Below are 22,785 nucleotides of genomic sequence, written 5' to 3'. Positions count from 1 at the left end.
TTCTTGAGAATTTGTAATAAATCGGTGACTTTCTGACAATTAAAAATAGAAATAGCCTTCATATATCACTGTATCAGATAAGCTGCTTCCAGCTACAAGTAACAGAAATCCTAAATTAACCTGACTAAACAACAGGGAAATGTATCAGCTCACAAAACAGCAAGTTTCCTTTGGTTGATCAGCAGCTCAATTGAGTCAGCAAAGACTTTGGTTTTTTTAATCTCTTTGAATGGGTATCCAAAATGCTGGCTTCATCCTCTGTGAGGTAAGTTTAAGCATTATCCCCATTTTACAAATGAGGAAATTTATGGCCTTAAAATGATACCCTCATGGTCCCTTCATGGTCATAAAATGCCTACCAGTAGTAATCAGGGTTATTTCATTTGCATCCAATGGGAAGGGCAGACACTAGCTTCCTGTTGCTCTCTCTTAAGAAAGGAAGAATTTTCACAGAAGTCTCTAGTACACTTCTTGCATCCCGTTGGCCAGAACTGAGCCTCACATTCATTTTTGTACCAACTATTGGCAAAGGGGTGGGACTTTTAACTCAGTCAGATGGACCCTTGAGTCAGAGGCCAATTCTCCAACAATGGATTGCTGTTATGCTCTGAGGAGGGGAGAAATTCTGCCCTGAACAGGGGAGGCCCCAACTCCCTCTGAAACATTCTACCCTCTTGACTTCCATAACATCACATTCTTAGTTTGCCTCTGGCTCTCTAATCTCCATGTCTCGGACTGTTTTTCAGGCTCCTCTTCCTCTTTCCTGCTTCTAAATGTTGGAGTTATGCATGTCTCAATCCTTAGTCCTCTTTTTTCTTCCTCTAAATCTCTCCCTAGGTTGCCTTACTCATTCCTGTGGGCTTTGGATATCACCCTAAGTTGATCATCTTCCACTCAAAACTTTCTCCTGAGCTCCAGATTCACATATTCCATGTGCCACATTCAGGGACTCATCTTTTTTTCATTTTGTTTCTCCTCTTTCTCCTACAACCAGTATTACTCAAACTTGAGCACACACCAGAAATCAGTTGGAGGGCTTGCTAAAAGACAAATTGCTTGGCTCGTCCCCAGAGTTTCCGATTCACTAGGTCTGGGTTGGTATTAAAGAGTCTGCATTTCTAACAGGTTTCTGAGTGAGGCGGATGCTCCAGATCCCGGGACAATACTTTGAGAACAATTGTCCCAGAGTGTTGCCCTGGGAATGTTCACAGCGGAGCCATTGACACAAAGAAGGAAGGAAGAAAAAGATAACATAAGGAAGGTAGGTACATCCATTGCCTGAGGCATTGGTCCTAAAGCATTATGCATCATTTCCACTGACATTCTGTTGTCTCCACTGAAGCTATGGGAAACTGGGAAATATAATGCAGTTGGCCAGTCATTTACCTGGCTCCATTCTAGTGCAATAAAAGAATAGAGGAGTGGGTTTTGATGGACCACTAGAAGTCCATCTTATGATGGATGCCAAGTAATCAGCAGCCACACTTGCTTTCTTTTATTTTCTCCAGTGTTCACCTAGGGTTTCCACACTTGCTTCCATACTATTCTATGTCCAGTCTTAACTTATCAAAGTAACTAAGTGACAACACAGAAAAGTTAATGCCATTGAAATATTTTTATTATTTACACTTCCCAAGAGAAAAAGGCACACATAGCACACCACACAGGGCCAAAGGGGAAGCGCCTGGTTTTGGTCAGGTGGCAGAAGAGAAGAGTGAGAGGAAAGGCGGGGTCAGCGTCTTTATTGACGTTTCCATGGAAAGGCAAGGCAGGGCATACAGTTGAGGACTGGTTAATTTGAATCACCCAGCTATAGAGGTCTAGTTGGCTGGTAATCTGGCCTTGGGACGATTTAGAGCAGGGGAAACATTGGCTTGGTGTGTGAGAACTAGATAAAGTATGGTGTTTGGGAGAATCGGTTCCAGTAGGTTGGTTTGCTTTTGAAAGGAGTGCTCTCCACAGGGCCCTTTGCTATCTCTAAGGATTGACTAGCCCTGGGAGGGGTAGTCTTTTCCTGTGTCTATAAGGCCCCCAAAATGTCAAAACATCACAAGATGCAGAAAATAAAAAACACGATTAATACCCACATACTCTGCTCTGCATATGGCTAAGTCATCCTCATTCTTTGGTCTCAGTTTAAGTGTCACCTCCATTGAGGAGTCTTTCCAGAAACACTTTGTGTTAGCAGATAGATACCAGTGTATTTCACAGATTCTGCTTATTGTCTATTTATCACTCACCACAATGTATTATTTTATTTTATTTTTTAATTTAGTATCTGTCTCCTTTGCTAGGAGTCAGCTTCATCAGGACAAGAACCATGACCCTTTATTCACCTTTGTATTATTTATCTAGGGAGATCATTTTTATTGGAGACTCAAAACCCTGTCTCTTCCCTTCTTACTTGCAGAATCCTAATTTAATTCAGGTATTGGGAGATTTTTGTTCTCAGGGAAGATGAGGCAAGTGGTCTAGGGACAGGCATGTATTCCAAATCTAGCCATTGAGATACAATATGAGAAATCTGGAAAATCTTCTGTGAGCTGTGTGCGGATGTAAGGTCTGGAGTTGCAGCAGCCATATTGCAACCATGAAGGAATGTCAAGAGAACTGCTGAGATACCAATTCTGAGATTTGACATCATTAAGCTGCTCTACCTGCCTAGGAACCACTTAACAATTATTAAGAAAGATAATAATAACACTACATATTTAAGCCATTTTCTGTTGAGGTGGTTGCATGAAGCCAAGTGTACTGTGACTTAGCACACTGCTTGACATACAATTAATGCAGGTATTTGTTGTTGTTGAATGAATAAAAGACTACATCACTAAGATAAAATAAGGAAGGTTGAGGTAGACATCCAGATATTTTAACTTGCATAAAAGACACAATTTTGATTTTGGGGGTTTAAATTTAAAGGGGAGAGATATGGATGCAGGGCACATATTATACAGACTGGCTATCTTTATTAGCCAACTTAGACAAATACTCTTCCGTTCATTTAAATAAAACTTTAATGAGGACTTACTACTTTGAAAAGAACTACATTAAGGAGGCATATAGCATACTGTTTGAAAACACAGGCCACATAAATACTTAAATACAGCCACTTAAAACGTAGTGACCTTAAGGCAAGTCACTAAATCTCACTTAAGTTTAGTTTACTCCTCTCTAAAAAGGAAATATTTACACTTTTAAAAGGTTAGTGTGATGAGATAATAAAGTGCTCAATGTCCTACATGCCTAGAAAATAGTAAACACCCAAAAGCATAGTTTTATAATTACTATTATTAAACATATTTGAAAGAAACATAACATACAGGTGAAAAATATATAGCTCCTTTCCATAACTACACCATCAGAGAACACGTAGGTAATATCAAACAGTGTGAGGAATGTGAAGGAAGGAAAGTTCTGCCTTGGATGGTCACACAACGTTTCAGTAGAAAAGACATTTGGGGGCACCTGGATGCTCAGTCGGTTAAGTATCTGACTCTTGATTTTGGCTCAGGTCATGATCTCACAGTTTGTGGGTTTGAGCCCTGCATCGGGTTCTGCACTGACAGCGCAGAGCCTGCTTGGGATTCTCTCTCCCTCTCTCTCTCTCTGCTCTCCCCTTGCTCTCTCTCTCCCTCAAAAACAAAATAAACGTGAAAAAAGAAAGAGGGGCACCTAGGGGGCTCCATCGTTGAAGCGTCTGACTTTAGCTCAGGTCATCTCGTAGTTCGTGGGTTCGCGCTCCACATCGGGCTCTGTGCTGACTGCTCAGAGCCTGGAGCCTGCTTGGGATTCTGTGTCTCCCTCTCTCTCTGCCCTTCCGCCGCTCATGCTCTGTCTCTCTCTCTCTCTCTCTCTCTCTCTCTCTCAACAATAAATAAACATTTTTTTAAGTTTTTTAAAAATTAAAAAGAAGGAAATAAAGAAAAGACATTTGATTGAGAGCTTTAAGGAAGGGTTGTATTCTAACCTGCAGAGATGAGCAGGGAAGCATGTGTGTCATGGTGGCTGGAGAGGGAGAACTGATAAACATATTTCAGGCAGCAAATCATGGAGTAAGAGGGCACACAAGTACCAGGCAGTTTACATAGTGGCTGAGAGGATGGTGTGGCTCCAGTACAGGCTTACAGAGGAGGCCCATGGAGATGAGCACACGGGAGTGCTACATCATAGAGGAGTCTCAAAACTTGAGAAGGCTGGACTCTTCTGGTAAGCAATGAGGTGGCATGAAATGGTTTTGAAGCCAGGCAGGAAAGGGACATGAAGCAAGTGTGACAGACACTTAATTGTCTCCTCACCGCCATCCTTCTTTTGGTTCGCCTAGCTTTAATGGATGTTGACCACCAGCTCTGACCATGTAACCCAAGTCTGAGCAATGAGCGATGAGGGTGCCTCTGGAAAATGAATTTTTTTTTAAGTTTGTTTATTTATTTTGAGAGAGACAGAGACAGAGCAAGTAGGGGAGGGGCAGAGAGAGAGAGAGAGAGAGAGAGAGAGAGAATCCCAAGCAGGCTCCATGCTGCCAGTGTAGAGCCCAGTGTGGGGCTGGAACTCACAAAACTGCGAGATCATGACCTGAACCGAAACCCTGAGTCGGATGCTTCACCAACTGAGCAACCCAGGTGCCCCGGAATTTTTTTTTTTTTTAAAGAGAAAGATAAACAAGGAGAAACTCATTTTGCTATCACCTTCTGCATCTCATTCCCCTTGCTGAACTCATGTTGTGAATTCTGTTGAGCAGAGATATGGTGCCTAGAGCCTCAGTAGCAATCTTTGGTCCCTGAGGAAAGATCTCTCTCACACACACTGAGGATGATTAAGAATATTAAAAAAACCTGGATCTGTGATGACATTGTTGATCTGTTGAACTTCTCGACCCACCTACTCCCAGAAGACTAGTTAAGTAAGCTGTAGATATATTATGGTTTCAGCCACTAGCGGTCAGGTTTCTGGTATTTGTGATCACACCATTGTAACTAATGATTAGAAGGATGTTTTGAGCAGGACTCATAGAGGATCAATGGGAATGGATTAAGGCTGTGATGAAAATGAAGGCAGGTAGTAGAAAAAAATTATTGAGGACATCTTGTGGGTGATTTTTAAGTTAAGAGACGTGCACAGCACTTAAATGTATCAGACACTGGGAAGCATTATGCTCATTTAATTCTCACAAAACCTCTATGAGGTGAGCACATCACTATCACCATTTTCAAATGAGGAAACTGAGTAGAGACAGATGACACAATTCCCTCAAGGACACACAGCTGGTTGGGAGCAAACATTTATCCAAGCAGTTTAGCTCCAGAGGAGTCTGTGCTCTTAAATACTAGTATTTATATTTCATTTACGCACAAGGACCATCTTACTTCCATATAATAATTCTATGAGGAAAATGCCACCATTTTTGCCATTTTACAAAGGAGGAAACTGAAACAGAGAGGTTAAGAAATTTCAGGTCACATGCGTAGCAAGGGATGAGCAGAAAATCAAGCCCAGGTCCACCTGACTCCAAGGTTCTAACCTTAATGCTAAATTCCCAGCGAGAAGACCATTCCAGACACCTGCGTCAGAGAAGTGGTTTCAGAAATGTAAAGGGAAACACTTACATGTCTCTGCAGGACAGATTGGGAAGACAGATTAGAAAGAATTAGGGACAGATTATATATAAGGGGAAAAGATGCAAAGTGATTCTGTTTTTTCAAAGCTAAGTGAAAACACAGGGATTTTTTTAAAAAGGAAGTCTAGAAAATAAATGTATATTCTGAGTGAACACTTCAAAATCATTGTCAGCATATCCAAAGAGTTGGGATCAACTCCAAAAGCAGACATGGAGATGAACCATTCCTTGTTTAAGTAGCAATTTCTCCGTGCATCTAAAAATGTGGTCCAGGAGAATGGGTAGGTGCTTTTTCTATGTAATCATCTGACCATTTAAGATCCTTGAATCAATCCTCTAAGCAAAGCTCCCTGATAACGCACCTCCCCCAGGGGTAGGATGGGATTGACTGTCCCCCCAGCTCAGGCTTCTGCTGCTGCCACACATAGTCTCCCCTGGTGTGGCACATAAGGCACCATTTGTTTTCAGAACACAATATATTGCACTGCTAGGGCTGGAGTTCGCGACACGAATTATACTCACAGAATCTCGGTGGGCTCTTTCCAGGGTTTCTTCTCTAGGGCCCATGTACATGGTAGCTCCAATCCATTTAATCACTTTGTTCTTTCCTCTTATAGAACACTACTTCTATCCCTTGGCTAACATAGGTGATTTTCCTAGTTTCTTAGTTCCTGTAGAAGTTCAGCTCTAGATCAAGGCTTGGTTTTGGGTTAAAATTGCTTTTCTCATCTTGAGCTGAAGCTCAATTTGATGGCTTCCATGAACTCAACTTATTAAAAAAAATTCAGCATATTTCATTCAATAACTAATTAATTAATTAAAAGTAGGCATTGGCTAAGTACCAGGCGCCATGCTAGAAGCTTACGGCCTGTGAAAGTCGTGCTTTTCAGTCTGTGATGTGGAGAGGAAACACCTGGGCATCTTGTTAAAAATGCAGATGTAAATGCAGTAGATCTGGGGTAAGGCTGGAGATCCTGTGTCTTTAAGAGACTCCCGATTGAGATCCATCCTGATAACAATCCAAGGAAGACAGGAACATAGATAGTTAAGTTCAAGCAATAAAGATTTATAAACACAATGATAAATGTGTGAGAAACTGAGAAAGGAAGGGGGTTTCCCAAATTGCTCTGGTCTGTGCTGCTTCCTCAGGAACCTACCCCAGATGGCTCCTGGTTCATTTCAGTACTTCTGGGTCTACTCCAAACTTCTGTCACCAGCTCCTACCCTAAACACTTGCTAAACACCTATTCACAACATGTATTCTCTCCCTGTCTACAAAAGCATCCCTCCCCAATGGTCTTCTAGTGTTCCATTTAAACCTTTATTGAATTTCCTCATTTTGGCATCTAACTTCTCATCCATCAATCACTCCTCAGGAAAAGTCCATTTTCCAGGCAGACAATGCCAAATTCTGTGATCTTATCCTATGAACATCAGTAGAGTATAAACATATACATGCATTAATTTACATCTATATGTTGATTCTTTTGTGTGTTATAATAATAGCTAACACGGAGAGCTTAAAGTATGTCAAGCATTGTGATACTCATAAAAGTCTATGGGATAGAAACTACGATCTCTCATTTTGCCTATCGAATACAATTGAGACAGAGAGGTTGAGGTCACATTGCCATTAACTAGTGGAGCCATAATTTCAATGTTGCATCAGCAGTTAGGTCTTCAGAGAAAGGTGCCGTTTAAAATAAAGCTAGTAACGATACAATTTACTCACTGTTGTGATAAGGTTGGGAACCCGTGTTAATCATCCCTGTAGCATGGGAAATCTCCATGATATGGAAGGAATTGGACATATTCTCCTCTGCATTTGAGTGGATGGGTACTGGGAGATTTTGTATCTAATCAACATGCTTTCAAACCTGGTTAAGTGACTGTACCGTGGTAACGTATGGCCCTAGATGAGTCACTTAAACTCTTTTTTTTTTTTTTAATTTTTAATGTTTATTTATTTTTGAAAGAGACAGAGAGAGAGAGAGAGAGAGAGAGCAGAGGAAGCGCAGAGAGAAAGAGGGAGACACAGAATCCAAAGTAGGCTCCAGGCTCTGAGATGTCTGCACAGAGCCTGACATGGGGCTCAAACCCATGACCTGAGCTGAAGTCGGACGCTTAACTGACTGAGCCATCCAGGCGCCCCTGAGCCACTTAAACTCTTAATTCACTTCTGTCTTCTATAGATGAGAGATTCACTTTTATTTGATACTTTAGGTCTTGATCAAGCCTTTCCGTCAAGTGTCTCAAAATGCAAATACAAATTTTGGTTTTATAAAATCATCTGGGTTTAGCAGGAAATCTGATCTCACTAGAGAATTGTACCATGTTGAGTTCTTTCTAGGCTGTCACTGTAATTGAATTGCCTTTTGCCGAAGGGATTATTTTGAACTCGTGGAAAACTCCTTAGAAAAATAAAATAAAATAAATGACAATGAAAGCCCAAAGGACATTCAATATGAAACCAAATTATTATAGCATTAAAGGATCTAAGTTAAATCCATGAAGGCAAGAAAATTCAAAGGAAGATTTTAGGAATAAAATTCCTTCATTTTCGTGTCTCACTGCACGTGCATGACCACTTCCTTAAACATGTAGGAGGGAGTAGAGGCAGTGAAATTATTTAGCTGGCAACTCCCATGGACCTTTAGATCAGTGAAGGAGCTTAAAATATTGGTAATAGGAACAGGATCATAGGGAATAATCCAATTTTTTCTTTTCTTTTTTTCCCAAAATGAGCCCTTTCATTATTACTATTCTCTCATCTTTTCCTCTTCCTTGGTACTTTCTTCAGCATACTTCCTGGAAGCTACAGAAGCTATCTTTTGGCCATCAAAATGGTACCACAAAAATGAGATTCCATTTCAACTGCTATGACCATCCCTTCACCTAATCATCTAATCACCTCCCACCTCCAATCATTACTGCCTCCCAGTTTCTATCTCCTCGTGTTCATTTTCTTTCTCTCTTTTGGCTCATCCTAACAAGAACAGTCTTTGTTCTTTTCATTTGGTCCCCTGTTAAACTTCAAATAAAATCCATTTCCTATGTTGGTGCCTTCACCAGATCTCTGTAGTGTCCTGGTGACCAGGTACAACTGTTTCAATGGGTTTGCATGTGGGGTGTTCTGATATAAGCAGGCAAAGACAGAGCTCTTGAATCAGTGGGCAAGAAGCCGATTTTGTCTTTTGTACCAGGTCGTTTAAAGAGCCTTGAACTTAGCTATAATGTGCCTCATATTCCTACAAACAGATGCTTCCTGCCTCTTCCTATAACAAGTTAAAATAAATATTCTGGAGTCACTTTCATTCATACAGGATAACTCTTTTCTATAAGTGACGAAAACCTCTGTCAACTCCCTGGATTCTTTTTCTATGACAACCAGAGGGTATCCCTGTCTTGTGTAGGCTCAGGTGAGTATTTTTTCCAGTGTTAGGAACAATTCCTTCTCCTCTCAATTGTATGGAGCAACATCTTTGGTTCAGTCACATATATAGTTTTGCAATTCAGGGAATCAGATATAATTTATTCCTCTCATTCTTTCTCCCCTTGGAATCAAAATGTTCTAAAATTTGGTAATTTCTCTTGCATGGTTTCAATTCAACGTGTTAGCTTTTCCTTTCTGGCTATCTTCCATGCCACAGAAAAACCTGGGAGGGTGGCAAACCCACCTAAATTCTATTTTTTTTAACATTAAATCTAGTTAAGGTAATAGAAATATGCTGGTTGACCTTTATTACACACAACTCTTTAGCTTTATATCCCTTTCCTCACCTAAGTCAATTTATTCAAATGTTAATACAATGCAGTTCTGCATCTTTTTCACAAGATGGCACCATAACTTTCTGTATTTATTATCAAGCAGGAAAATACAAAAGAATTCTAAAATTTGTAGTTTAAATTATATAAATTGTAGTTGAATATTAAAAGGACTATAATAGCACAAAACTATATGATGATCTAATTTTCTTTAAGATATTCTAACTCCCTTAAAAAAAGTAATCAGTGAAAATCAGAATGAACTCAAGGATATTTGTGTTTTTATTTCTCCTTTGTCTTTAATATCTATTAAATCAGGAAAGCCTTTTTTTTTTCTTTAGAATAACATGATATGGTATTTCCACTGGTGCAAAGATTCTAGGTCTTTATTTAGGCTTCTACTTTCTTGATTCAATTTTTCTAACAAGGTAATAAATACCTGGAGATCACCCATTCCATTGTCATTAATATTAAGAATATCAGAAATTTTTTTCATAAATTTAGTCTGGGGGAACATGAGTTCAAAGTTGAATCTTACTGCTATCTACGAGTGTGACCCTATAAAGAGTAGACATCTTTTCAAAATAAGATATAGATAATCGAAGCAATAAGGCAAACAAAAGAAAAAGTAAAGTGAATACATAATTATCTAAATTCTTCTATGTCAAGGCCCTGAAATATGCATTTCATGTAACTCTATGGAATCATAATTTATTGAGCTCTTACCCAATGGTATACATTACAGTAGAATCTTTACATGCATGAACTCAATTCTCAAAACCCGATGAGGTGGTTACTATTATTACCCATATTTTACTTGGGAGGAACTGACATTTAATAAGATCATTTATTCATTCATTTCCTCCTTCAACAAGTGATTATTGAGTACCTACTATGTGACTTGAACACTTGAATGTGGCATCGTTGGAATTTACACCCAGAATCTGCCAAGACCGAAATCCAAGAGTCATTCACTTAATTACAGAGCTATAAAAAATCAATTTCTCAGATAAGCTTAATAGGCAATTAAGTGGTGAAAAAGAAAAAAAAAATTCCACTCTGAGTAACCAATTTGACACACCACCACCAAGAGCATTAGTTTCTTGCTCGATGTGTTTTCCATAATGTTGATTTAAAGCTCCTCTATACAAGGTTCAACTTAGCCAGAATATGATATGTGCTTCAATTATATAACAATTCAACAACCATTTCTTAAACACTGAATCTGTACAGAATAAAACACTTTTGAGGTAAAGATAGGCTTACTGTGACTTCTAATTAAGCTCGTAGGCTCTGGAGAGCCTGGGTGGCTCAGCTGGTTAAGTGTCTGGCTCTTGATTTAGGCTCAGGTCCTGATCTCACAGTTTGTGAGTTTGAGACCCCATTGGGCTCTGCACCAATGGCACAGAGCCTGCTGGTATTTCTCTCTCCCTCTCTGCCCATCCCCTGCTCTCCTGTGAGTGCATGTGCATGCTCTTTCTCTCAAAATGAATAAACATTAAAAAAAAAAAAAAAAGATGGTAGGCTAACCAGAAGGAGAAAATTCCTCTATGTCTCTAACAACAATAAGAATATATAGAAATCCTGATAAAACATTTTCAATTATTTTAATAGAAGGTAGCCAAGCTCAACACTAGAAAAAAAAAATCTCCAGGTTGCATAAATGAAGAAATTTATTTAAAGGCTCAGAGTAAGAGGGAATTAAAGCTGCACTGCGAGGCACCTGATACCATAATCAGGACTTTAATACTTGGTGGAGATAAGACGTAAGGTGCAGATGCTATAGACAGCAAGAACTCCATTTGCTGCTTAAAGAGAAAAGAGGAGAAAGAATTGTTTCATGAGACCAATAGGCCTTAGGTAGACCCCACAGGTAGCCATCTGCCTGGGGATGAGGAGGAAATAATCCATGCAGAAGAGTCAAATCTGTGTTCAGGTGCAAGGATGGAAGTTCACACTACCCACATTAGTTCAGAGCCTCAGTAGAGGCAATGTTATACCAGCTCTGAGGCATCCTCATGGGCCCATGAGAAACTGCTAAGAAAGAGAACTCTTATGGAAAATGAACCCAAACACAGTAATTACATGACAATGCTTAGTAGCAAACAAGAGAACCCCCAGTCCTAACAAAGGGGAGATTTCACAGCTATAATAACAAAGCAATCTGAAGGGAACTTTAATATAAACATGTTTTAAGTGTTTAAAGAGATAGGCTATATGCATTTTTAAATGAGCAGATCCCTAAAGCTGCAAGAAATTAGACTATTAAAAAAATCATAGATAGGAAACAATAGAGTCAGCATAAAAAAAAAAACCCTCAACAGACTTGTTTCATTATGGTTTAGTTACAGTATAAGATGTGATATGAAATGAAAGATAGATCTCTGGAGATAACCCGGAACACAGCACAGAGAAATAAAGATGAAAACCATGAAAATAGAGTTAAGAGAAATAGAAGGATAGAATGAAAAGATCTGAGTATGAAAGGAAGATATCGAAGAGATTTCCAGAAGTGAATCAAGACATGAGACCTCAGACTGAAGAAACACACACTATTTTGCGCAGGATAAAAAAAAAAAAAAAATCTTAGACATACAATTGCAAGACAGAGTGATCAAACTTAAGAATAATAAGAAAATCTTAGGTAACTAAAGAAAACACAGATTAACTTCAACAATAGACAATCAACACGGACGTTGACTAACATCAGCAAGGGAAGATATAGGGTTTTTTGTTTGTTTGTTTGCTTGTTTTTACATAGGGTCCATGCCTAACATGGGGCTCAAACTCACGACCCTGATATCAGGAGTTACATATTCTATTAACTGAGCCATCCAGGTGCCCCCAAGACAAGGTATGTTAATGAAAAAAAGTACCAAGAGACAAAAGGGGTGCTAAGTATACTAAACTTTATTCTAAAATGAAGGCAATTTAGACATTTCCAGTTTAATTTATAACACCTGAAAGAAGTTTAAGTTGGTCAACATGTTCCTCTTGTACAAGCATGGCTTTCCCTTTAATGGAAAAATTGCCCAAAGTAGAAGTGGGAACTGATAAGTACAAGAAAGCCACTTCTGGTTAAGGAAATGCAGAACAGGTCAAATACTGGGAACTATTTCTTCTTTTATTGTCTGTCCTTGTAAAAAATGCTGTCAGTTGCCTTCCTAAGAACCCTCCTGTTACATGAGTGAACAAACAGATTAAAAAACAAAACAAAACAAAACAAAACTTCTGTTTCAGCACGAAAGAGGGTTAGAAAGCCATAGATTTTCAGACTTCAAAATGTCAACAATAAAGGTTTTCCTTCATGCGTTTTGTGTACAGCTTTTTTTGTGTGTATGGCTTTTTCTCCAGCTTCCATCTCTATCCTTGGGTTGGGGGTAGATGGGGGAAGTACAACTTTAGGCATTTTACATTCTGGGTGAGCGAATTCCTCCTTGTGTGGGTCTGTTCTGCACCTTGCAGGGCATCCAGTATCTCTGGCCTCCAACCACTAATTGCCAATAAATCTCCCACCCATGCCAGTTGTTTTAGCAACTAAAAATTCCCACGTATTTTTTGAGTACCAGTTCCTCTGCACTACAAGACTAATTGCTTTTCTTTTCCAGAAAGTCACCACCAGAGCTACTACCAGCCCAGCACTTATCTAAAGACACGCCCTTGGGGCACCTGGGTGGCTCAGTGGTTAAGCGTCCGACTTCAGCTCAGGTCACGATCTCGCGGTCCGTGAGTTCGAGCCCCGCGTCAGGCTCTGGGCTGATGGCTCAGAGCTCAGAGCCTGGAGCGTGCTTCCGATTCTGTGTCTTCCTCTCTCTCTGCCCCTCCCCCGTTCATGCTCTGTTTCTCTCTGTCCCAAAAATAAATAAACGTTAAAAAAAAAATTTTTTTTAAAGACACGCCCTTATCACCTTCATCCCCCATTGTCTTATCACCTCGCCATTGAAACAAAGCTGGCTGCAACCAGAACAGCAATTTTGTTTCAACTAATGCTAATTCCCAATCTCAATCCAAGAAAATATAATGTTCTCTAATTAACCAATCATATTAAAGTCAAGTTATTATGCAAACTCATAGGAGAGAGGCTTGTGCCCTTGTCACTTGTGTGCTCTTTCTTTCCCCTGTCCATTGATAAATCCTTCAGCTTGTTCCTAATTCTGAGCCCTGAGTACAAAGTCTCTCAAACCCCCTACACATATACACCGATTGCACCTAGAAATGCAACTTCAGATTCCTATTGTGTATTGTATGTTAGATCTGAAGAGTGGGAAAGTCAGTATTTAAGCCCCTTTGAAAGTCAGTGAGAAAATTTGGGAAGAGAAATATTACTTCTTTCCTGGAGACAGAGCAATTTCAGAACCATAAATAAATAACAGGCAGAAAGGAGTAAAATGTTTCCTGCTGACCCCCCAATCCCAGACTTAAGTGAGCGGGGCAAGAAAGGACACCAATGAGTACCTTAGAAATGATGTATTCTCTTGCTTTCTTTGCCGATCTTGGTGAAGATCTTTAAATAGGAAACGAGTCTCCTTTTTTAAACAAAGTATTTTCTCATGAAGATTCTATCGCATTAGAGAATAGAGTGATGACAAAATGAGATGAGAAAAACCAGTAACAAAGTGGTGAGGCAGGAGGTTTACTTTAGTAGGAAAGGGCCTTTTTGAGGCCTGTCGAGATTGTGTGGCCTTGGCATTGGAGGCAGAGAACACAGAGAGACCCTCTGTAGATGCAAGGAGAGGAAATGCAGCAAGGTGTCAGACTAAGCCTGAGGCTTAGGAAGAATGCTAGGAGGAAATGACAATGAACAAAGCAGCCACCTGGAAAGCAGTCCCTTAGTCCTGTGCTACACAAGTAAGATGAGCGTCCAGAGAAAAAATATGCAACACAGCAAAACGGCCAAAGAAAAAAGAAAGAGGGAAAAAAAAAATCATGCCTATATCCAGCACATTTATACCTAGGCCATCAAGGTTTGCGTGATTACCAATGATATAGTCATTCATTCATTCATTCATACAAATTTTTATGGCTCTATTATTACATGCTTCATGCTGTGCAACGTGCCGCACAAAGATGACAAAATAAAATCCTGTCCTTCCGGGCTGGGTAAGGAAGACTGACAATTAAGCCATCAGAATCAAAACCACGTGATCGAGTGCTATAGCACAGAATATAGCACAGAATATAGGATGCTGTGGGAACTGGAGAGGAGGAGAGAATGACTTTTTTCCTACAGTGATAGAGAAGGCTGGAAAATACTTCACTGACCGTGTCTTTAAGGGGTGAATAGGAAAGCTAAGACATAGAAGTATAGGACAGAATGCTGAGGTGTAGAAACTGCAATTGGTCCATAATTGTCAAAACCCAGGTTGCCTGTGGGATAGGGTGGGGGTGGGGGGTGAAGCTAAAGAAGTGGGCAGAGGCCTGTTTATGAAAAACCTGTGTCATGATAAAGAGGCTTGATTTTATGTTTTAAGAAAACCAGACCAAGTAAAGGATTGCAAACAAAAAAAATATGACCAATACTCATTAATGGACTATCCAATAGCCATTTTCATGAAAACATTTTTTTAACGTTTATTTATTTTTGAGAGACAGAGAACGAGTAGGAGAGGGGCAGAGACAGAGAGAGAGAAGGAGACACAGAATCCGAAGCAGGTTCCAGGCTCCAAGCTGTCAGCACAGAGCCTGACATGGGGCTCGAACTCATGAACCACGAGATCATGACCTGAGCCAAAGCCGGATGTTTAACCTACTGAGCCACCCAGGCGCCCCTCCAATAACCATTTTCAAATTCCTTCTTCCTTGCTCATTTCTCTCTCTAGAAGCTGGGGAAAAAGAAAAAAAGAAAAAAATATATATAGATTCATCTTTCTGGTCTCCCTTGAAGCTGATTTGCTCCTAGGACACAGTTCTGGTCAATGTGACATAGGAGGAGGTCTCCTGAGTAGAATTCTAGGGAAGATTTTTTTCCTCCTGGATAAAAGCAGAAAGGCATGAAAGAGAAACTCCTCACCACTCTGGCCATACCCTTCCTTCTTGTCTTTTAATTCTTAGGCCTGAGAACAGGATGCCTGGTGCCTTTTGAAAGACCTAGAGAATCACAGATACATCAGCCAAATGCCCTAAAATTTGGACCTGCTCATCTGATCCCCAAACCAGAAGCACCCAATTTTTTATGGTTACATGAACAATATTCTTATGGCTTAAGCCACTATCAGCTGGAGTTTTCTGTAATATGCGGCCCAAAGCATTCCTAACTGTTATAGAGAGTGATTTATTAAGAATTCCTCAAATGTGGTATTTATGAGCTAAATTAAACTTATTCTAGAATTTACCAAAGACTCTAAATCAGTATTCTATCAGCTGGTAAGCAGCTTTGCAAAAAGGGTCTACTACTTACGTGTTACAGATGCTTGAAAGTCCTACTTCCTTTAGAATCAGTATATCAATGACATTATGTTGGATTGGTCATAGTTCTTATTCACCATGACTCTTACTCTTTAATGATACAAGACTATTAGTTTTATCATTATCGATTTAATTTGTTTTGCATTCTTTGGTTATGCTTACAGTGTAGGCTTATTTTAAGGTGATCTTTAATTTTCCAAATACTTGACTCTAGGTCATGCATGCTTTGTGGTTCAAATAGAACTCAACTGTGTTGCTACTGATAAGCCAGTAACTCTCACCAAAAACTTGTTTGTGCAAGGATACCTGTACAAAGTGATGAGCTACTCCTGCTCTTGTGATTTTTTTTTTAACATTCAAATGCCATCAGGGTGTCACAATACAACATACAATGACATAAGCTTACATATGAAAAATCATATTTGTATTCTTTTCCTATCATATAAGCAATTCGTATGTGTTATGAAATACAAATGTTTCCTAGCTCCCTCTTTTCCCCATTCATAGCAATCTTTATACAGTAGCCAGGTTTTGGCTTTACATTTTCCTAGAATGCTTCTCTACAATTGCTCCCACTGGGGCCACCCACTGGGACCACCCAAGAGTACTGCCAATCACTACTTAGAACCCTGACCCATAGTCCACTTCCCTGAGGCCACTATGTTTCTTTGGTCTCTACCATACTGTGCAGGTATATGCAAATTTCTCTATAGAGTGCTAGCAGGAAAAGAATAATGTTCTAGCTAACATAAAACATTTTATTTTCGTATCAAAAGCAAGGGCACCAGAGACATCTACCTTTGCAAGGAGGTCAGTCTTCCTTCATAGCCTGCCTCTCCTGCTTATGGGATAAGTCATGCCTTCTTCTTCAGTTCTCTCCATCTGCAACTCCACTCTCTTCTCCTGGGAACAGACCACATCTTTACATAATCAGAAACCCCATTTTCTGGTTCCTTCCCCCTTCCCTTTTATGCAATACCCCAAATATATGCTAATGTCCGGTGATTAGGGATTGATTCCATCTCCATGTGTGAAAGTGAATATAGATTTTTCTATTCTGAGTACCTGTTCTACTTTGTTGGGGGTGTCTTCGCTTGAAACATGCAGATAATAATAGTAGCCACTCTCAGAGACTGGCTGGAAGGATTGAGTGATAGCTCACAGTTTATAACAGTGACTGACACATAGAAATCACTGCAGAGGAGTTTGTATTGAAAAATAATGTGGGAGTTCCTTTGCCTAGTGTATCTGATTAAGATGTGTGTATCTTCTAATGACTAGTTTCTTTCTGAAATAGAATAATCAAGTCCTGTGCCAGGGCTATTAGTTTGTTTAAATAAATAAGTACTAAGATTCAAATAGTACTAGTCTGGAAAATACAAATGCAGGGGGAAAAACGGAGACTGGGAAAGGTCATTGGATTATTTTTAAAACAACATAAAAAGAAAATAGCGAAACAACAGAATAGGAAATATAGTAAGAAAACATATTATGGAAGAACAAAGAGAAAAGAGGAAGAAAATCAAGTTGTTTGTTCCATTAAGCAAGCCTCAGAGTTAATGAATCTAGTTTCCTGTGGATTATGGCCAGGAGAAAATGAACAGTTTAGGTAACAGCCAATCCTCACTGGATGCGGAGGTCCAGAAAATTGCCAAGGCAATAGCAGCTATTTATGACATTGTGGGAAGAGCGGATATTGGGACTTTCTTTTTATTAAGCAGCTGAGACAATGGCAGGATACTATCAAGTGGTGGAGGTGAGGAACAGAGCATGTCCAAAACTCAGCAGAAGTGTAGCCAACAGCAACACAAATGTCAGGGATGCTCTAAGTGCTTCTTGAGTTCAGTTGTGTTGAACTATAAAAGAGATGTAAAAACAGTGCAAAGAAATATGGAAACTAAAAGAGAAACAGAAGGAGAGACTCTGTGCTTTATAGCCTCTCTAAAGATGGGACATGGTTTTTAGTGCCAAAACCAAAGTTGGCTTCCAATCTGAACCATATGTCATTGGGTAAGTTACTTCAATACTGTGAACCTCAGTTTCCTCACCTGCAAAAAAAAAAAAAAAAAAAAAAAGGATATTAGAGAATTGTTATGTGTGAGTGAAATAATGTTATGTTGTCCCTGCCTGCTTTAGAGCAAGTACTCTCTCCCCTTTTCCATAACTAATTGAGAAACCTATTTTATAGAGGAAAATTAGCATACTAAAAAATTAGAAAAAGCATGAAACAACAAACATTTTTAATGATATTGGTTTGTGTTTGGAGACAATGAAAAATGTAAAAGCACTGAAAGGGATCTGAGATTCAGATCAGTTCCTTAAGAAATCAAAGAATTAAATCACCAAGCACATGCTGTGTATATTTGTAATTTAGGCCAATCAGAGAATAAAATTGGCTTTATACTTATTATATCCAGCTCAAACTTAGATATCCTGTTTCCTAAATTATAGCTTTACTTGAATATCTCACAGACGTCTCAAACTTTGCATGTTCAAAACTGATCTCGTGGGTGCCTCAATACAGAGATCTCTATAGGGACCTCCCAGAACAATACATGGCACCACATTCACTTAATTCAAACACCAAACCTAAGAGGTTTCCTTGATTCATCCTTTCCTTTAGCTCGTACACCCTTTTCATCCTGCCTCCAAAATCTGCCCATTATTCTTCATGTCTATTGCCACCCTCTGCTCCAAGCCAGTACCTCTCTCTACTCAGCTTCTGATGTCCAGTCTTGCTTGCTTACAGTCCGTTCTATACACAGCCATGAGAACGATCTTTTAAACACATAAATCAGATGATGCCGTTTGGAGCCTAAAAGCCTTCAATAGATTCTCTTAAACTTAAGAGTGAAATTTCACTCCTTTCCAGAGCCTACAAAGCCCAAAATGATCTGGCCCATTACGACTGCTCCACTTCATCTCACCCTCACTTTCCAACAGGCTCACGGACCTTTAACAGTTTCTAGAACATTCCACGCTTGTTCTGATCGCTGGGCTTTTGTATTTGCTGTTTCCTTTGTCTGGAAAGCTTTCCCCCAGCTCCTGACATAGTTGACCCCACCCTGCCTTTAGTTCTCAGACAAGCCGTTTCTGAACATCCAATGTAAACAATTCCTCCTTTTCACTTTCAATCACTATCACACCTTGTAATTATTTATTGATTTATTGCTTTAGCTTTTACTTATCTATCTCTCTCACTAGAATTTGGGCTTTGTCTGGGTAGAGACTGTGTTTGTTCTATACTGTGTTATATCTCTTACATTCACTGGCACTTATTAGATGCTCAAAAACTATTTGTGAAATGAATGAATGTTTCGTATATGTCCTTTATTTCTCTTTCTGTAAATGTATATGTGCGGGTATATACATTTACGCTTATACTCACTGCATCAAAAAAAAAAAAAAGTTAAGTCCCTGTGAGAGTGCAATCAAAAGTTTTTCTCCTTTTAATTTTCCCATCATTTTTTAAATATTTGCATTTTGTTGTTTCTGTGGTTATTCAAGCCAAACATGAAGATTACTTTCTCCCACAGTAATTAGCTCCTTCTGGGAAAACTTTTTAGAAAGATTCTTTGTGGTCTTGCCCAATCTGAGCCCTGGACTTATGTAAATTTTTTTTTTTTTTTTTTTTTTGCCCTTTATATTTCATCTCAACTGGCAAAATACTGATTGACAGCTTAAAATCCATGTCCCTCTCTTGGAGTGGGAATTGATATAGGGATTAGGAAACCCCAGAACAGGGTAAGAAATCCAACTGCCTGCTACAAATTTGAAGTCCAAGAGAACATCCAGGCCAGATGGTTTAAACGTGCCTTGTTACTAATAACTTAGTATAAAGAAGATAATAAGTCCCTTGCTAGATAGCATGTTTCAAATGGTTTTAGAGATGGGAATTAAGGCAATAAAAACCAGGTGAATAAACCAATTTTTCTTGTTGAAAATGCAGGTGGTACTTTCAAGCGCAGCTGCTATATTTTAAGGGAAGATGATTAGTAATATGTTTCCCGAATTTTATTATTTTGAAACTTTCTTCTGCTTTGCAAAAATTTGAGACCTTACACAAATGCAAGATATTATGATAATTAATATCATTAACACTGACATTTTCATTTGTATTAGTTGTCAATTGCTGTGTAACAAATTGTTCCTGAAACTTGGTTGGTTAAAGCTACAATATTTATTATCTCAATTTCTGTAGGTCAGGAATCTGGGCATGGCTTAATTAGGACCTTTGTTCAGATTCTCTCACAGGCTGCAATCAAGGTGTTCGCTGCAGAAATCTCAACGCTCCAGGAGGGAAGGCTCCACTTCCCTGCTCACTCACGTGGTTGTTGGTGGGCAGGATTCGGTTCTACATTGGGCTATTCCTCATTCCTGGTATTGTGGGCTTTTCATCAGGCAGTTCATGTGGCAGCTTGCTGCATCAGAGCATGAGAGCGAGGGAGCAAGAAAGAGTGCTATTAAGACTGAAATCACAGTCTTGTAAAATCTACTGTCCAAGTGGCATCCTATCACTTTTGCTATATCCTATTTGTTAGAAGCAAGTCACAAGGTCTATACTACACACAAAGGAAGGAGATTCTATAAGGGAGTAAACAGCAGGAGACAGGGATTGTTAGAACCACTTGAGAAGCAGGTGATTATATCATTCTTGCTTTTGGTATGCCGAAGCAATGTCAGCTTGTACTTAAGAAAACAAGTTTTGAAATTGGAGAAAAGAGATTGAATCCCAGATGTGTTATTTGTAAGCCAAATGGCTGGACACGTTGCTTAACTTCTGTAAATGTCCATTTCCTAATCTCTAAAAATCTTTCCATAGGATCAGAAGAAGAATTCAATGAGATATCAAAGTTGAGCACTTAGCACAGCATTTGGCAATCAGTAAGTGCTCAATGAGTATTATTGATTATTATCAGTATAAAATGAGACCATACGAGTGGCAGGGCCATCAATATTTAGGATTGATATGCGAAAAGCCCAAAACCTAAAATGATGTTGATTATCTCAATATAAGCTGTACATTTGATCCTGAACAATGTGGGAGTTAGGGAGCTGGCCCCTCGTGCAGTCAAAAATCCACATATAACTTTTGACTCCCCCAAAACTTAACTAGTAGCCTATTGTTGGCTGGAAGCCTTACTGATAACATAAGGACATATGACTATTAACACGTATTTTGTATCTGTATTATATACTGCATTCTTATCATAAAGTAAGCTAGAGAAAAGAATGTTATTAAGAAAATCATTTCGAAGAGAAATTGCATTTATAATACTACACTGTATTTATAAAAAAAAATCTGCATATAAGTGGATCTGCATTTCAAACCCATGTTGTTCAAAGGTTAACTGTATTAGATAAACAATCCATCATTAGGTTCCTGGGTTCTACCTCCAAAATGTACTTTCAATTTATAGGCCTCTTTCTTTCTCCTTGGACACATTCTCTTGCCATATCCTCCTAATTAGCCTCCCCAGTTCCTCTCTTTAAGGTCCTCCACTAAAGCTCCCTGCAGCAACCAAGGTGATCTTTAAAATACTTTCAAAGACTAGGGGCGCCTGGGTGGCTCAGTCGGTTAAGCGTCTGACTTCGGTTCAGGTCATGGTCTCACGGTCCGTGGGTTCAAGCCCCACGTCAGGCTCTGTGCTGACAGCTCAGAGTCTGGAGCTTGTTTCGGATTCTATGTCTCCCTCTTCCTCTGACCCTCCCCTGTTCATGCTCTCTCTCTCTGTCTCAAAAATAAATAAATGTTAAAAAAAAATTTTTTTTCAAAGACTAAATCACTCTCCAGCTTTAACAACTTTCAATGGCTTCTCATTTCACATGAAATTCAAGTATTTTAATGTGATCGACAAGAACCTCCCTATTTTTCCAACTCATCTCCCACTTTACTTGCTTTTTACCTTTTATACTCAGCTGTCCTGGATTTCCTTTGGGTCCTTGAACTTGTCAAATTCTTGCATGCCTCCGGGTCTTTGCACATGCTGTTTCCTTTTCCTGAACCACTCTTCCTCACACACTTCATCTAGCTGACTCTGGTCATCCTTCAAGTCACAGCACATATTACTTTCTCACAACAGCCTCTGCCACTTCCCTCCTCCAATTCAAAGAGGGCTTTCCCATTATTATTTCTAGTATCTTGCTCTTTTCCTTCACAGTTTCTAATTTTATATTCTAGGCGATTATATGTTTAACGTCTGTCTCTTGTGAGAGGGCTGAAACTGTGTCTGTTTTATTTACTATTTCATATTCAAGTCTAAGACAATACCTGACTCATAGTAGGTATTTATTTTTTAACATTAATTCTACATACTTTGAGGAACACTTAAATACACAAAGGAAGCGTGCAATGTTAGAAAGATAATGTGAACAATATTCGTGGCTCATCTAATGGAGAATTCAACGTGCTTTCAGGAAACTGAAGATACTTAAATGTTGCTCCCCAGTTTCTATCAATAATCTTCTAAAAATAAACATCTCCATTTGACACGAACAGACACATTTAAAATAAGTGTGTAATTCAGAAGAGCTGGCCATTTTCAGATTGCTTATGTGCCAGGAAATATGCATCAACAAAAAAATACCAGAGAGGTGGAGGCAAAGACTGTCCGGATCTGCGTGGCTGAAATGAGTATCACTTCAATAGGTAGCAATTCGTGAAGAAAAAGGTATCCTTGGAAAGCAGTAGCACTGAAAGATGGCAGGTCACAAATCCGGTGATGGGGAATAAGATGTATAGCAAGGCCCATTTTCCCCAGCATTGTATTTAAGGTCAAAAGAAGATCTCAATACTTGAACTGCAGCATATTTCCTAATACTAAATCTCCTTACTTGTAACACCTCACCTTACCTTCAATGAGTATCCACAGTTAAAAGAAGCATCTAGACTTTCTACATTTCAGGACACCTCTATGCATCAGAAAACAGCTTTCTCCCTCTCCCATTCCACTGTAAGGTATACTATGTATTTTAAAAATTAAGTATCTAAAGACTCA

At 39.2% G+C, this 22,785-nt stretch overlaps 1 long non-coding RNA gene across 4 annotated transcripts; it reads right to left on the bottom strand.

The window, feature by feature from the left end:
* Positions 1-14,891: 14,891 nt before the first annotated feature.
* LOC125933840 (uncharacterized) lies at positions 14,892-22,503 on the bottom strand. Of its 4 annotated transcripts, XR_007461113.1 has the most exons (5): positions 22,375-22,503; positions 21,694-21,834; positions 20,115-20,208; positions 16,586-16,690; positions 14,892-15,204 (listed from the first exon to the last, which is right to left on the bottom strand). It is a non-coding gene; the product is annotated as an uncharacterized LOC125933840 (long non-coding RNA). The 4 variants fall into 4 exon arrangements; XR_007461116.1 differs by lacking the exon at positions 20,115-20,208 and having other exon boundaries at positions 14,897-15,204; XR_007461114.1 differs by lacking the exon at positions 21,694-21,834 and having other exon boundaries at positions 14,905-15,204.
* Between the last annotated feature and the right edge of the window lie 282 nt (positions 22,504-22,785).

The sequence above is a fragment of the Panthera uncia genome, assembly GCF_023721935.1.
Source record: "Panthera uncia isolate 11264 chromosome A1 unlocalized genomic scaffold, Puncia_PCG_1.0 HiC_scaffold_16, whole genome shotgun sequence".
NCBI lineage: Eukaryota > Metazoa > Chordata > Mammalia > Carnivora > Felidae > Panthera > Panthera uncia.
This window is presented reverse-complemented; position numbering and strand designations above follow the sequence as displayed.